We start from the raw sequence: 14,141 nt of genomic DNA, 5'->3' as shown, positions 1-14,141 counted from the left end.
AGGCTAAACAACATGCTATTAAACCATGACTGGGTTACCAGAGAGATCAAAGAAGAAATAAAAAACATCATGGCAACAAATGACAATGAAAACACTACAATCCAAAATCTATGGGACACAGCGAAAGCAGTCTTGAGAGGGAAGTTCATAGCTCTACAAGCCTACTGCAAAAAACAAGAAACAATGGTAATAAATTACCTAACCCAACAACTCAAAGAGTTAGAAAAAGAGCAACAAGAAAAGCCCAGTGTAAGCAGAAGGAAGGAAATAATAAAGATCAGAGCACAGATAAACGACATAGAGACCAAAGAAACAATACAAAAGATCAACAAAACCAAGAGCTGGTTCTTTGAAAGGATAAACAAGATTGATGAACCTCTAGCCAGGCTCACCAAGAAGCAAAGAGAGAGGACCCAAATAAACAAAATCAGAAATGAAAGAGGAGAAATAACAACAGATCCCGCCGAAATACAAAGGATTGTTAAAAAATACTACGAACAACTCTATTCCAACAAACTGGACAACCTGGAGGAAATGGACATATTCCTAGAAAAATATAACCTTCCAAAACTCAATCAGGAAGAATCTAAACAGCTCAATATGTCAGTAACTATGGAAGAAATTGAAGCAGTCATCAAAGAGCTTCCGGCAAACAAAAGCCCGGGGCCAGACGGCTTCACAGGAGAGTTCTACCAAACATTCAAGGAAGAACTAAAACCTATCCTCCTCAGACTATTCCAAAACATTCAAGAGCAAGGAACACTTCCAAGCTCCTTCTATGAAGCCAGCATCACCCTAATACCAAAACCAGATAAAGACAACACAATGAAGGAGAATTGCAGGCCAATATCCCTCATGAATGTAGATGCCAAAATCCTCAACAAAATTCTAGCAAATTGGATCCAGCAGTACATCAGAAAGATCATACACCATGACCAAGTAGGGTTTATCCCAGGAATGCAAGGATGGTACAATATCCGAAAATCAATAAATGTGATACATCACATAAACAAATTGAGAGATTAAAAATCACATAGTCATATCAATTGATGCAGAAAAAGCATTTGACAAAATCCAACACCCTTTCTTGATAAAAACTCTTAACAAGGTGGGAATAGAAGGATCATACCTCAACATAATAAAAGCTATATATGATAAACCCACTGCTAACATCATACTCAATGGGCAAAAACTAAAACCATTTCCCCTAATAACAGGAACAAGACAAGGATGCCCACTCTCACCACTCCTGTTTGACATAGTACTGGAAGTATTAGCCATTGCAATTAGACAAGAAGAAGAAATAAAAGGCATCCAAATTGGAAAAGAAGTAAAGCTGTCCTTATTTGCAGATGACATGATATTGTACATAAAAAACCCGAAAGACTCCATCAAAAAACTAACAGACTTAATAAATGAATTCGGCAAGGTAGCAGGATACAAAATTAACGCCAAGAAATCTATGGCATTTCTATACACCAACAGTGAACTTACAGAAAGAGAGACTAAAAAAGCAATCCCATTTTCCATCGCACCAAAAAAATTAAGATACTTAGGAATAAACCCAACCAAGGAGGTAAAAGACCTGTATGCGGAAAACTACACGACACTGAAAAAAGAGATAGAGGAAGATGTAAACAGATGGAAGAACATACCATGTTCATGGATTGGTAGAATCAACATCATCAAAATGTCCATACTACCCAAAGCAATCTATAGATTCAATGCACTCCCCATTAAAATACCAACAGCATATTTCACAGACCTAGAAAGAACTCTCCAAAAATTCATCTGGAATAAAAAAAGACCCCGAATAGCCACAGCAATCCTGAGAAAGAAGAATAAAGTAGGAGGGATCTCAATACCAGATTTCAAGCTGTATTACAAAGCCACTGTCCTCAAAACAGCCTGGTACTGGCACAAGAACAGACATATAGATCAATGGAATAGAATAGAGAATCCAGATATCGACCCAAACCAATATGCGCAATTAATATTTGACAAAGGAGGCATGAGCATACAATGGAGTCAAGACAGTCTCTTCAATAAATGGTGTTGGGAAAATTGGACAGATACATGCAAAAAAATGAAACTAGATCACCAACTTACACCATACACAAAAATAAACTCAAAATGGATACAGGACTTAAATATAAGACGGGAAACCATAAAAATACTAGAGGAATCCACAGGCAGCAAAATCTCAGACATATGCCAAAAGAACTTTTTCAGTGATACTGCCCCTAGGGCAATGGAAGCCAAAGAGAAAATAAACAAATGGGACTACATCAAAATAAAAAGCTTTTGCACAGCAAAAGAAACCATCAACAAAACAACAAGAAACCCCACTGTATGGGAGAACATATTTGCAAATGGTATCACTGATAAAGGTTTAATTTCCAACATCTACAGGCAGCTTATACAACTTAATAAAAGGAAGATAAATGATCCAATCAAAAAATGGGCAACAGACCTAAATAGAATCTTTTCAAAAGAAGACAGAAGGAAGGCCAAGAGACACATGAAAACATGCTCAAAGTCACTAATTATCCGAGAGATGCAAATCAAAACGACAATGCGATACCATCTCACACCTATCAGAATGGCTATCATCAACAAATCAACAAACGACAAGTGTTGGCGAGGATGCGGAGAAAAAGGAACCCTTGTCCACTGTTGGTGGGCATGCAGACTGGTGCAGCCACTGTGGAGAACAGTATGGAGTTTCCTCAAAAAACTGAAAATGGAACTCCCATTTGACCCAGTAATCCCACTCCTAGGAATATATCCTAAGAAACCAGAAACACCAGTCAGAAAGAATATATGCACCCCTATGTTCATAGCAGCACAATTTACAATAGCTAAGATTTGGAAACAGCCTAGGTGCCCGTCAGCAGATGACTGGATCAGAAAACTATGGTACATCTACACAATGGAATACTATGCTGCCATAAAAAAGAAGGAATTACTACCATTTGTAGACACCTGGATGGAATTAGAGAACATTATGCTAAGTGAAATAAGCCAGTCAATGAAAGAAAAATACCACATGATCTCACTCATTTGGTGATAATGAAAAACATTATAAACTGATGAACCAAAAGATAGTTACAGAGGCAGTAAAGCATCAAACAGAGTGTCTAATTACAGCGGTAAGGTTAGGGAGAGGTGGGGGAAATAAGAGATCAACTGAAGGACTTGTATGCATGCATATAAGAGTAACCAACAGATGCAAAACATTGGGGGGGTGAGGGCAGGTATGGGAGTGGGGTGGGGGGGGCAATGGTAAGATATGTACACATATAATACCTTAATAAAAATTTGAAAAAAAAATAAAGTATTACATATAGTAGTACATATATCTCCTTTTTTCCCCCATTGACCTTTCCCCAGCCTCCCCTACCCCCTGTTGCATGCCCTCATCCCTCCCCCCTGCAGTGTCTTGTGTCCATTGGTTGTGCTTATATGCACGCATACAAGTCCTTCGGTTGATCTCTTTCCCCCTCTCCCCAACACTCCACAGCCTTCCTGCTGTAATTTGTTCCCCAGCCTTTTTCATCATGTGGAGAAAGAATACGATATGTCATTGCATCTAATGTAGGAAACAGGATACTGATTTGTTTCATTTTAGTGGCATTTAGATTATTGGGATCTGGTTTACAATGAATGAGCAAGTCCCTTTCAAAAGGAGGTTCTCCATCTTTGTTTCTGAATATCATGGCAACCTCGGTTACACGGGGATAATTATATCTACCCGGGTCACTGTTACGTTGTATTTAATCGCCATTGTTACTTCCATGGGAGCAATAGCTTTTGCTGCTGCTTCAGATTGGGCTTCCTTTTCTACCTCATGTAGCATTTTGTATGATTCTGTTAATTCATTTATTTCATGCATGAGGTTGTGGATGTTGATCATGAGTCTTTCTGAGCAGCCCTGGTTTTCTGGCATTGTTAATCTTTTACTTGTTGCTTCGGGAGTATCTAAAATATAGAGTTGAGCAAACTTTCGAGAAATACCATCTGAAGGATGTAAAGTTCCAGTACAGTAATAAACTTGTCCATGTATTCTAAATCAATATGGCCCATATCCTGATGGTGATGCAATATTTGCACTCATTGAAGCAAAAGCAAAAGAACTATTTATTGAACAAATATTTTCCATGAAATTTTTACTGTCTGAATCTTTGTTTATCATTAATTTTTTTAAAAATATGCCTGGTATTCTGGAAAATGTATATCATTGGAACAAACTTTACCTTTGCTACATCATTGAGTAAATTTTCCATCAGATGGTTTTTCATCAGAGAAATTTAGTGATAGGCAAAATTGACATCTAACAGTCATTCCACCACAACTATGTTCGATAATTGCATCCTCATTTACCCCATTTTTGCTGTGAAGGCAGTTCCTACCAGTTATTGGTAGTACTTGTTGATGACTGTTCTTTATTCTGTTGATGATGCCGGCTTCTTTCGGCTTCAGAGGTACATTGTATCAATAGTTGGTCTTCAGACATATTTTGTCAATGACTGTTTTTTTTTTTTGGCTGCATAGGTACATTGTGCCAATAGTTGGTCTTCAGATACATTCTGTCAACGACGACACTTTCTTTTGGCTTCAGAGGTACATTGCGCCAACAGTTGGTCTTCAGATGTATTCTGTTGATGCCACTGCTTTCTTTCGGCTGCAGAGGTACCTTGTGCCAATTGACTCTGGCTTCTTTTGGCTTCAGAGGTATTTTGTGCCAATAGTTGGTCTTTAGACATATTCCATCCTCCCTCTTGTCAGGGTCTGGGGTGCGGGTGAATGGGATTCTGGGCTGTCAGGGTGCAGAGAGCAAGCTGACCAATGGCCGATTCCATGAGGAATGGGGCTCCCGCCACCCTGCTATCTGGGTCTGATGTGTGGGTATCTGGCTCCCTCCTCCCTCCTGTCAGGGTCTGGGGTGCAGGTGAATGGGATTTGGGGCTGTCAGGGTGCCAACAGCAAGGTATGGGTCAGTGTGCATCATAGCTACCAGCTAATCGTTTGGTCATTGGTCATTCTGGTTGTTACACCATAACAGTTGCTGGGCTTTTATTACATATAGGATGTGTATGTGCATATATATATATATATATATATATATATATATATGTATATATATATATATATATTCAGAAAATATTTACTGAGTAACTGTTATGTGTTGCTACTATGCAGGTGTCATCAATATAAAAGTAAACATGATATGATTCTTGGCCTGCAGGAACCTAGAGTCTAGGAGGAAGTATAGACAAGTGAACAGGCAGTGATGGTGCAGATGGAAAGGGCTCTGACCAGGGGCCATAATCATGCACAATTCTGAATGTCCTTCTTTAAAAATGTATAAAATTATAAAAAGAATTATGTGGAGAAATGAATGTTTATTTGGAAGGAGCTTATGTAGGTGAGGAACCCAGAAGTGTCTACCCTGACAGCCCAGAATCTCGTCACCCCTCTCACAATTCTCCATTTGCTGTTTATCACATTCAGAATAAAACCCACAGCCTTCTTTCTTCACCCTCCCACTCCCAGTGCACCAGTCACTGGCCTCGTGGTTCTTAGAGTGCGTCAGTCATCTTCCTGTGTCAGGTTTGCACGTGCCATACCCTCTGCTTGCAAGATTCCTCCCCCACATGCAATAGAGCACCAGTGTGGCCTCAGAGGGGCCTTGCCTGACCACATGATCTGTAGCACTCCTGCATTCTCTGCTCTCTTTATTTCAACTTTCTCTCTTAGAGCATCACTATCTTACATACTCATTTGTTTGTCTCCCCAACTGGAATGTCAGCTCTGGGAGGATGTCTTGTTGCTGGCACATGGGAGACCCTCATTTGATATTTGTTAGATGAAAACGTGAATGGAGGTAATGGAGAAACATGATTTGGGGACAGCATTGGTTGGGAGGTTTGTCCTCAGTGGCTTGTGCAAAGGAAAGTTAACATTCTTTGAGGACTAAATATTTCAAAAGGCTATAAATATATTTGTTTTTTTAACATACATTTACAGAATTTCGAAATCCTCTGGAAAATTTCCTTGCCTCATGCCTGTGGACAGATAGCATCAGATAACAATAACTGAAATATGTCAAATAATATACTGTCATTTGCCAGGGCTGACCGGCAGACCCTGAGCAACAGATGAATGATTACTCTGACACTCGTTTCTGTGAAAGAGAGAGCTAAGGGACTGCCTGGCTAAAGGAACCAGACAGCCCCATTTGCCTGCCTACTTAGGCTTTCATTGAAACAACAGCTTGAACTAAAATGAACTATTAGATACTCTCAGCAGGATAAGAACCCTTGAGAAAACACAATGCATCTGAAGTGTCTTTTAACACGTTAAGTGCCCAGTCAGTCACCACTGACTGACACTATACTTCCCGTGCGGAAGACAAAACAGGCTGGGCACTTAATGTGTTAAACAAGGACGTTTTGAAGTGTAAACATAGATTCCAGTAAAACACCTGGGGGCTCAGACTTGTTTGGAAAAGTCAAGGCAGAATCTGCCACCTTTGGCAAGCGTTCCCCTAGAGGTGTCCGACCTTTTAGAGAATCCTCTTTACAGACTTTCCAACCAAGTCCCGTGCTTCCTCACAGTCATTCACAGTCACATTAAATGTTTCATTGTTTCAAATTCTTCATTTGGATTTGGTTGAAAGAGAATTTAAGTATGAGAAGTAGGAAAAGGGAAAAGTTCAAAGTGTGTGGTGGGGGGGGGGAGTACAATTTTAAAGGGGTTAAAAATCTCATACACAATTTTTTTTCCTGTTAGTTATTCATTTGTTAAACTATTTGAAAATGTATTTGATCATGAAAACAGCATGTTGACCTGAAAGTGAGCTCTTGTTCCTTACATTCTTGCAACTTCTTCTCTAGGATGTGTTTTCCAAAGTGGGTGCCAAGGGGAGAGAGGCTCATAAAATCCCTTTAGGGACTCAGGATGAGACAGAAACTAAGCTTTCTTATATTTTGTTATAAAGACAGAAACAGGCAGCTTCACTTTGTCACCTGTAACATTCTGAACTGAGGAGTCCTGAGGAAGCAGTGGGAGGTCACATCTGAATGGAACAGTGACACCTGCATTCCCCATCCCTTTAGCAGTATGTGTATGCAGGGTTAAGTCGATTTGCAAATTACATGACCTAGTTTTAATCTCCACAAAATAGATGTGTGGCTTAAAAAGCCAAAACTTACCATCTACTAACAAGCGAAGTGCTAATGAACATGAAGAAAACATCAGATTTGATATTGTTCCTACTACAGGTAGTTCTCAGGTTACACCGGACTCAATGTACATCGTTTCGAGGTTATGTCACCACCTCCCATTTATTTATAAAAAAAAAAGTTCCGTCATCTCAACGTGTGTACATATGTGCTTTATGTTTTTTATTATTTATTTACCAAAAGTAAAGGTCAGGAATTGTTATCTTTCTTTTAATTTTTTTTTACTGTTTCACTTCATTACTGCTGTGTATGTGCTCCATGTGAGTGATGTAGGTGCTTATGTAGGTGGGTTCCAACTTACAAAAATTGCATTACATTGCGCCATAAGAATGGATCTCCCATGTAACCCGAGGACCTACTGTACTTGTTGTATGAGAAGCTTCTTAGCCAAGTAAAAGGTAGAGTCCTGTTGGGTAAGAGATGAACAAAAATTCAAAATCACCAGGAAGATTATTAGAAACTAGAGGCCTGGTGCACGAATTCATGCACCAGTGGAGTCCCTCAGCCTGGCCTACGGGATTAGGCTGAAACCAGCTCACCGACATCCCCCAAGGGGTCCCAGATTGCAAGAGGGTGAAGGCCAGGCCAAGGGACCCCACTGATGCACGATTGGGGAGGGACGTGGGAGGTTGGCCAGCTGGGGAGGGACCACAGGAGGGCTCCAGGGCGTGTCCAGCCTGTCTCTATCAGTCCCAATTGGCCGGACCCCAGCAGCAAGCTAACCTGCTGGTCAGAGGGTCTGCCCCCTGGTGGTCAGTGCACATCATAGTGAGCGGTTGAATGGCCTTAGCATATCATTAACATATTACTCCTTAATTGATTGAATGGACAATTGGACACTTAGCATATTGGGATTTTATTATACAGGATGAGGATTTGTAGCTGTTATTGCAACAATGTACCTTGTCCTAACTGGATAGTATGTCTTCTTATAGTAGTTACTGTCAGAATACAGGCTTATACACTTTATAAATACACATGTATACACATGTCGGGGGATGCATGCTTAAAGTGTCTTACTGCTAAGGAGTGCCCACTCAAGAAAGTTTGGTGCCCTCTGCTTGAGGGTCTTGCTATTCAAAGTGTGGTCCCCAAATGTGGGAACTTGTTAGATGCGCAGAAATTCAGGCTCCCACATTAGACCTCAGAGTCAGAATATGCATCCCACCGAGTCCTAGTGCTTTGTCGGCACATTAAAGTTTGTGAAATGCTGCTCTGAGGCATATTTGATACCATACTCCTGTGCTTTTGAAGTCAGGGAGCAATTCGCCACATAAGAAATTGTGGAATTAAATAAGCCTGTTTTTTTTTAATTGACATATAACATCATCTTAGTTTTGGGCATATAACACAATGATTTGATATTTGTATATACTGTGAAACAGTCACCACAGTATGCCTAGTTAATATCTGTCTGCACACATTAACAGTTTATTTTTCTTGTGATGAGAACTTTTAAAAAAAATTCTTTATTGTTTAAAGTATTACATGTCTCCTTCCCCACCCCCCCCATTGGTCTCTCCCTGGCCACCCTTACCTGCCCACAGATGCGCTTACCCCCCTAGTGTCTGTGTCCATTGGTTATGCTTATATGCATGTGTACAAGTTTTTTGGTTGGTATCTTACCCCCTCCCCTGCCTTCCCTCTGAAGTTGTGATGAGAACTTTTAAAAAAATATATTTTTATTGACTTTAGAGTGGAAGGGAGAGGGAGAGAGAGAGAAAGAAACATAAATGATGAGGGAGAATCATTGACTGGCTGCCTCCTGCTGGGGATTGAGCCTGCAACCCAGGCATGTGCCCTGACCAGGAATCGAACTGTCACCTCCTGGTTCATAGTTTGATGCTCAATCACTAAGCCATGATGGTGGGTGTGATGAGAACTTTTAAGATCTACTCTCTTAGCAACTTTCAAATATGCAATACAGTATTAGTAAATATAGTCACCATGTTGTTCATTACATCCCCATGACTTATATATTTTACTAGAGGCCCGGTGCATGAAATTCATGCACTGGGGGGTGTCCCTCAGCCCAGCCTGCACCCTATCCAATCTGCTATATCCCTCTCACAATCTGGGACTGCTGGCTCCTAACCACTCGCTTGCCTGCCTGATTGCCCCTAACCACTCCCCTGCTGGCCTGATTGACACCTAACTGCTCCCCTGCATGCCCGATTGCCCTCAACTGCCCTCCCCTGCAGGCCTGGTCATCCCCAACTGCCCTCCCCTGCTGGCCATCTTGTGACAATGTGGGGGCGTCCATCTTGTGATGACGTGGTGGCAGCCATCTTGTGGTGGCCATCTTGTGACGATGTGGGACGCCTATCTTGTGACGACATGGGGGCACCCATCTTGTGACGACGTGGGGGTGGCCAGCTTGTGATGACATGGGGTGGCCATCTTGTGATGACGTGGGGGTGGTCATCTTGTGACAATGTGGGGCGGCCATCTTGTGACATGAGGGTGTGAGGGTCAATTTGCATATTATCTCTTTATTATATAGCATAACTGAAAGTTTATACCTTTGACTCCCTATACCTCTGGTATCTACAAGTTATTATTATTTGTTCCACATATAAGCAGGTCATATGGTATTTGTATTTCTCTATCTGACTTATTTCACTTAGAATAATGCTCTCAAGATTCATCCATGTTGTCGTAAATGGTAAGATTTCCTTCTTTTTTATGGCTTAGTACCATTTAATTGTGTATACGTACCATATCTTCTTTATCCATTCATTCATCAGAGAACAATGAGGTTGTTTTCATGGCTTGGGTATTGTAAATAATGCTGCAGTGAATATGGGGTGTGATACAGTAGTTTTCCCTTATCTGTGGTTTTGCTTTCTGTCATTTCAGGTACCCATAGTCAACCATGATCCAAATTAGTAAATGGAAAATTCCAGAAGTAAGCAATTCATAATTTTAAATTGTGAGCTTTTTCTGAGTATCATGATGAAACTTCTCTTGGTCCTGCTCTGTCCCACTGAAGACACAAATCATCCATTCTTCCTAGTCTCCACACTGTAGATGTTCCCATCTGTTAGTCACTTAGTAGCCAGCTGTGTTATCGGATGTACCTTTGGGTATCATAGTGCTTGGGTTCAAGCAGTCCTTACTTTACTTAATAATGACCCCAAAGTGCAAGAATAGTGATGTTGGCAATTCAGATATGCCAAAGAGAAGCGGTAGTAAAGTGCTTGCTTAAATGCAACGGTGTGTATGTACAGGACAAGACATAGAATATAGAGGGTTCAGTACTATCTCCAGTTTCAGGCATCCATTCCGGGTCTCAGAACATCTCCCTTGTGGATGAGGTGTGCGCTGCATCTTCACGAGAGAGTGATTTCATTTCCTTCAGATAAATACCCAGAAGTAGAATTTCTGGGTCATATGGTAGTTCTATTTTTTACTTTTTGAGGAAACTGCACACTGTTTTCCATAGAGGCTACACTAATTTACAGTCCCACCAACAGCAATTCCCTTTCTCCACATCCTTGCCAACACTTGCTATTTTTGTCTTCCTGATGATAGTTATTCTAACAGGTGTGAGGTGATATCTTATTGTGGTTTTGACTTGCATTTCTCTGATGATTAGTGATATTGAGTCCCACAAGTCTGGTTTTGAATCTTGTCCTGTCACTTACCAACCGGACTCAGGCAGCTCACTGGACCTCTGAGACCTTATTTCACCATCTGTGAAGCAGAGATGACAGCACCTGCCTCCTGGGTGGCATGTATGTGAAGCACCAAGAGAGACAGCTCATAACTGTTGGTTTAGTCCATCTCTCCCTCCCCCTTATTAGTCTATAAACCCATGGGAGGGGGGTAGCTTATCTATATCTCCTTGCACAGAGATCTTTTTGCTCATCTAACTCCTAAAAGGATTGTGGAAAATCATATATACCCTTACATTTTAAAAAGTTAACATCGAAAAGTTTCATCATAGTTTAAAAAGTTGCAAAGCAATCCCTAGGTGATTATAAATATTGATATTTTAAAGTAAAACCAGTTACATCACTTTTCAATTTAGCCAATGGAATAAAAATCCCACGTGATGTGATAGCCTTGCAGGGAGGGGTTGAGCAGTGGGAGGAGCCTGAGTTCACTCTCTCCGCCCCTTGGACTCCAGCAGCACCTGAGTCCTGCGGTGGTTCCAGCTCTACTGGATGGGCTCACAGTGGTTCTGGCTTCCTTCTGGGGATGCTGGTCCTGTGGCTCTGGCCATACACCTCTTCCTTTGTTCCTTCAGTGCAGGGTGGGTGGTGTGTGACCTATTCCCTCCATCACTTCCCTCTGTGGCAGATACTTAACATGGATTTGGTTTTCCAGGTGAGATTCTGACTGACATTCAGTATTTATTAAAATGCCAACATTTGGAATGGTCCCATTGTCACTGGAAACGTTTAAATCAGTGCACCATAGAAGGAGCCAGGATGTGTGAGGGCTGCTGTGCTTTTCTTTAAAAACTGGAAGGAGGGCAGCTGGGAGGAGGAAAGATGTTGTCAGGCAGAATAATTTTGGGGAAAGTACAAATAAGAAATAAGGATATATAAACTGATTCCCTTAAAGTAGGTACCTTACATGAAAGTCTTTGTGTGCCCCAGTTTGAAGAATGCTGCCTTGCAAAGTCAGGCAGGCACACTGCATGGAGCTGGCTCATGAAATGGGTAAGTGGATGACTGTCTATATCCCTGGTGTCTGGGAAATCTGCTATAGCTGCTAGAAGTTCTAGGACTCAAACTCAGTCCAGCTACAGTAATGTGTGCAGGCTGAAGCTGCAGCTCATAGCTAGCTGGATAGTGCATTTCCAAGGCAGGCACTTGGCCAAGCCCTTGAGGAGCAGGTGTCCAGTAGGAAGCTGAGGAGTGAGGACCATCAGCTGGAGACATGGCTGCTGTTCCGCTGTCAGCAGCCATGCTGTTTTCACTTGTGTGCATCTGCTGCCGGCTTGGAACTCTGCCACTCATCTGAGGAAATCTCTTTGTCAAATTTATTTACAGAACATCAACCTGTGCATTTATTGGCTAGCCAACTAATCTGAAAATAGGCTGAGGGTTTATGAAAGGATGACATTCATTGGTCATAGAATAGAGTCCTTCCCCAAAAGAGGACTATTTAGCATCTATGTTTGCTTTTTTGCTGTGATTTTAAGTTGCAAATATATCAACTTTAATTCATATCAGAGTGGAATGACAGTAGAGTTTATTATTTTTTTTAAATATATTTTATTGATATTTTACAGAGAGGAAGAGAGAGGGATAGAGAGTTAGAAACATCGATGAGAGAGAAACATCGATCAGTTGCCTCCTGCACACCCCCCACTGGGGATGTGCCTGCAACCAAGGTACATGCCCTTGACCGGAATCGAACCCGGGACCCTTCAGTCCTCAGGCCGATGCTCTATCCACTGAGCCAAACCGGTTTCGGCATGACAGTAGAGTTTAAAACCCCAGACCCCAAAACAAAACAGGCACTTATGCAGAGAGAGAGACCCCTGTCATTTGCAGCGTGCCAACTGGGCTGGGCTGGGTATTGTGCCCAGTGCTCAGGTTTTCCAACATACTTAATTTTCATCATGAACTTACCAGGCGCATATTGTTATTCAGTCTATTTTATTGATGGGGAAGCTGAGACTCATGTAAAGTTGCTTGTCCAGACCCACACAAGTAATAAGAGGCATGGCTGGAATGGAACCAGGTATTCTGGTTCCAGAACACAACTTCTTAGCCATCAAATCAAAATAGCTGAGTATATTAGCCACTAACTCTAAGGTGTCGATGTTTCCTGAAGGGCCTGGTTTACCTGGGAGGGAGGACCTTGGTGTTGAGTGTATGGAGACAAGGTTAAAGTTAATTTATAACAATGGATACTGCTTCACAGAGCCCCCTGGTGTGGAATTGGTGATTTCTTACAGGGGTGTTGCAGCAACTGAGAATATTTGGGAAGATAACTCTGAGAGATAAAAGCAAGCCCTCTTAAACTTAGAAATTTGAATTTCCAACTAAAAATTCTTTTAAAAAGATCTGAAAGATTAAAGTCATGCAGTCCATGAGGTTTCTGGGGAATTAAAAATCAGTGATCAGTTTTTAGGCAGATGTAATGTGGGGAATGGAAGTGCCAACCAGATAAGAACAAAATTGGCTCCTGAAAGAAAAGGGAAAGATACCAAATATGTGGAGTAGTGTGGCCAGGATGCAAGCAGGCTTTAAACTAATACCAGGGGCAGCCTTCTGGGAAAAACGGGACCCAGTAATTGTTTGGGAAGTTAAACTATAGAACTTTTCAAGTTTTTTAATAAATAAAGAATGAATGAGAATACATTAGATGTACCAGTCACCTATCGATGGGCACTTAGGTTGCTTCCATATCTTGGCTGTTGTAGAGAGGATATTACGGTAAGTGGTATAAGTCAGACAGAAAAAGACAAATACCATTGCCAGAGAGGATGGGGTTAGGGAGCTGGGGATTAAAAAGTACAAATTAGTAGTTACAAAATAGCACAGGGATGTAAAGGATAGGGAATATAGTCAATAACATTGTAATAGCTATGTCATTAGAAATTTAAAAATTTTTTTAAAGAAAATAAATTATATGTAGTCATCTGAAAGCAATGAGCAAACTTGTTAACAGAGTTCTGATAATGAGAATGTGAGAAAGTACTTAGGGAATGAGAATATAAAGAAATCAAGGTTAGGGGAGATGCCTACTTCAGTTCAGGTTTGCTCCAGGGTTGTGCACCTTACAGTTTCACTGTGGTATTTTCAGTGTTAGTAGTCATCATCCATCCATCTGTCCTTTCCATAAATACCTTTGAGGACAGGGTAGGTGGGGACAAGCTCAGACAGAGATTGCACTTTGCTGGACGAGGAGGTGGGAAAGCTAGAGTTGAAG

At 41.2% G+C, this 14,141-nt stretch overlaps 1 protein-coding gene across 8 annotated transcripts in view; it reads left to right on the top strand.

Annotated features, from left to right (window-relative positions):
* MTUS2 (microtubule associated scaffold protein 2) overlaps positions 1-14,141 on the top strand; it is a 611,667-nt gene that overhangs the window by 60,616 nt on the left and 536,910 nt on the right. The window lies entirely within an intron of this gene.

This window comes from Plecotus auritus (genome assembly GCF_963455305.1).
Source record: "Plecotus auritus genome assembly, chromosome: 3".
Classification (NCBI taxonomy): Eukaryota; Metazoa; Chordata; class Mammalia; order Chiroptera; family Vespertilionidae; genus Plecotus; species Plecotus auritus.
The sequence above is the reverse complement of the archived record's forward strand: the minus strand, read 5'-3'. Positions and strand labels throughout refer to the sequence as shown.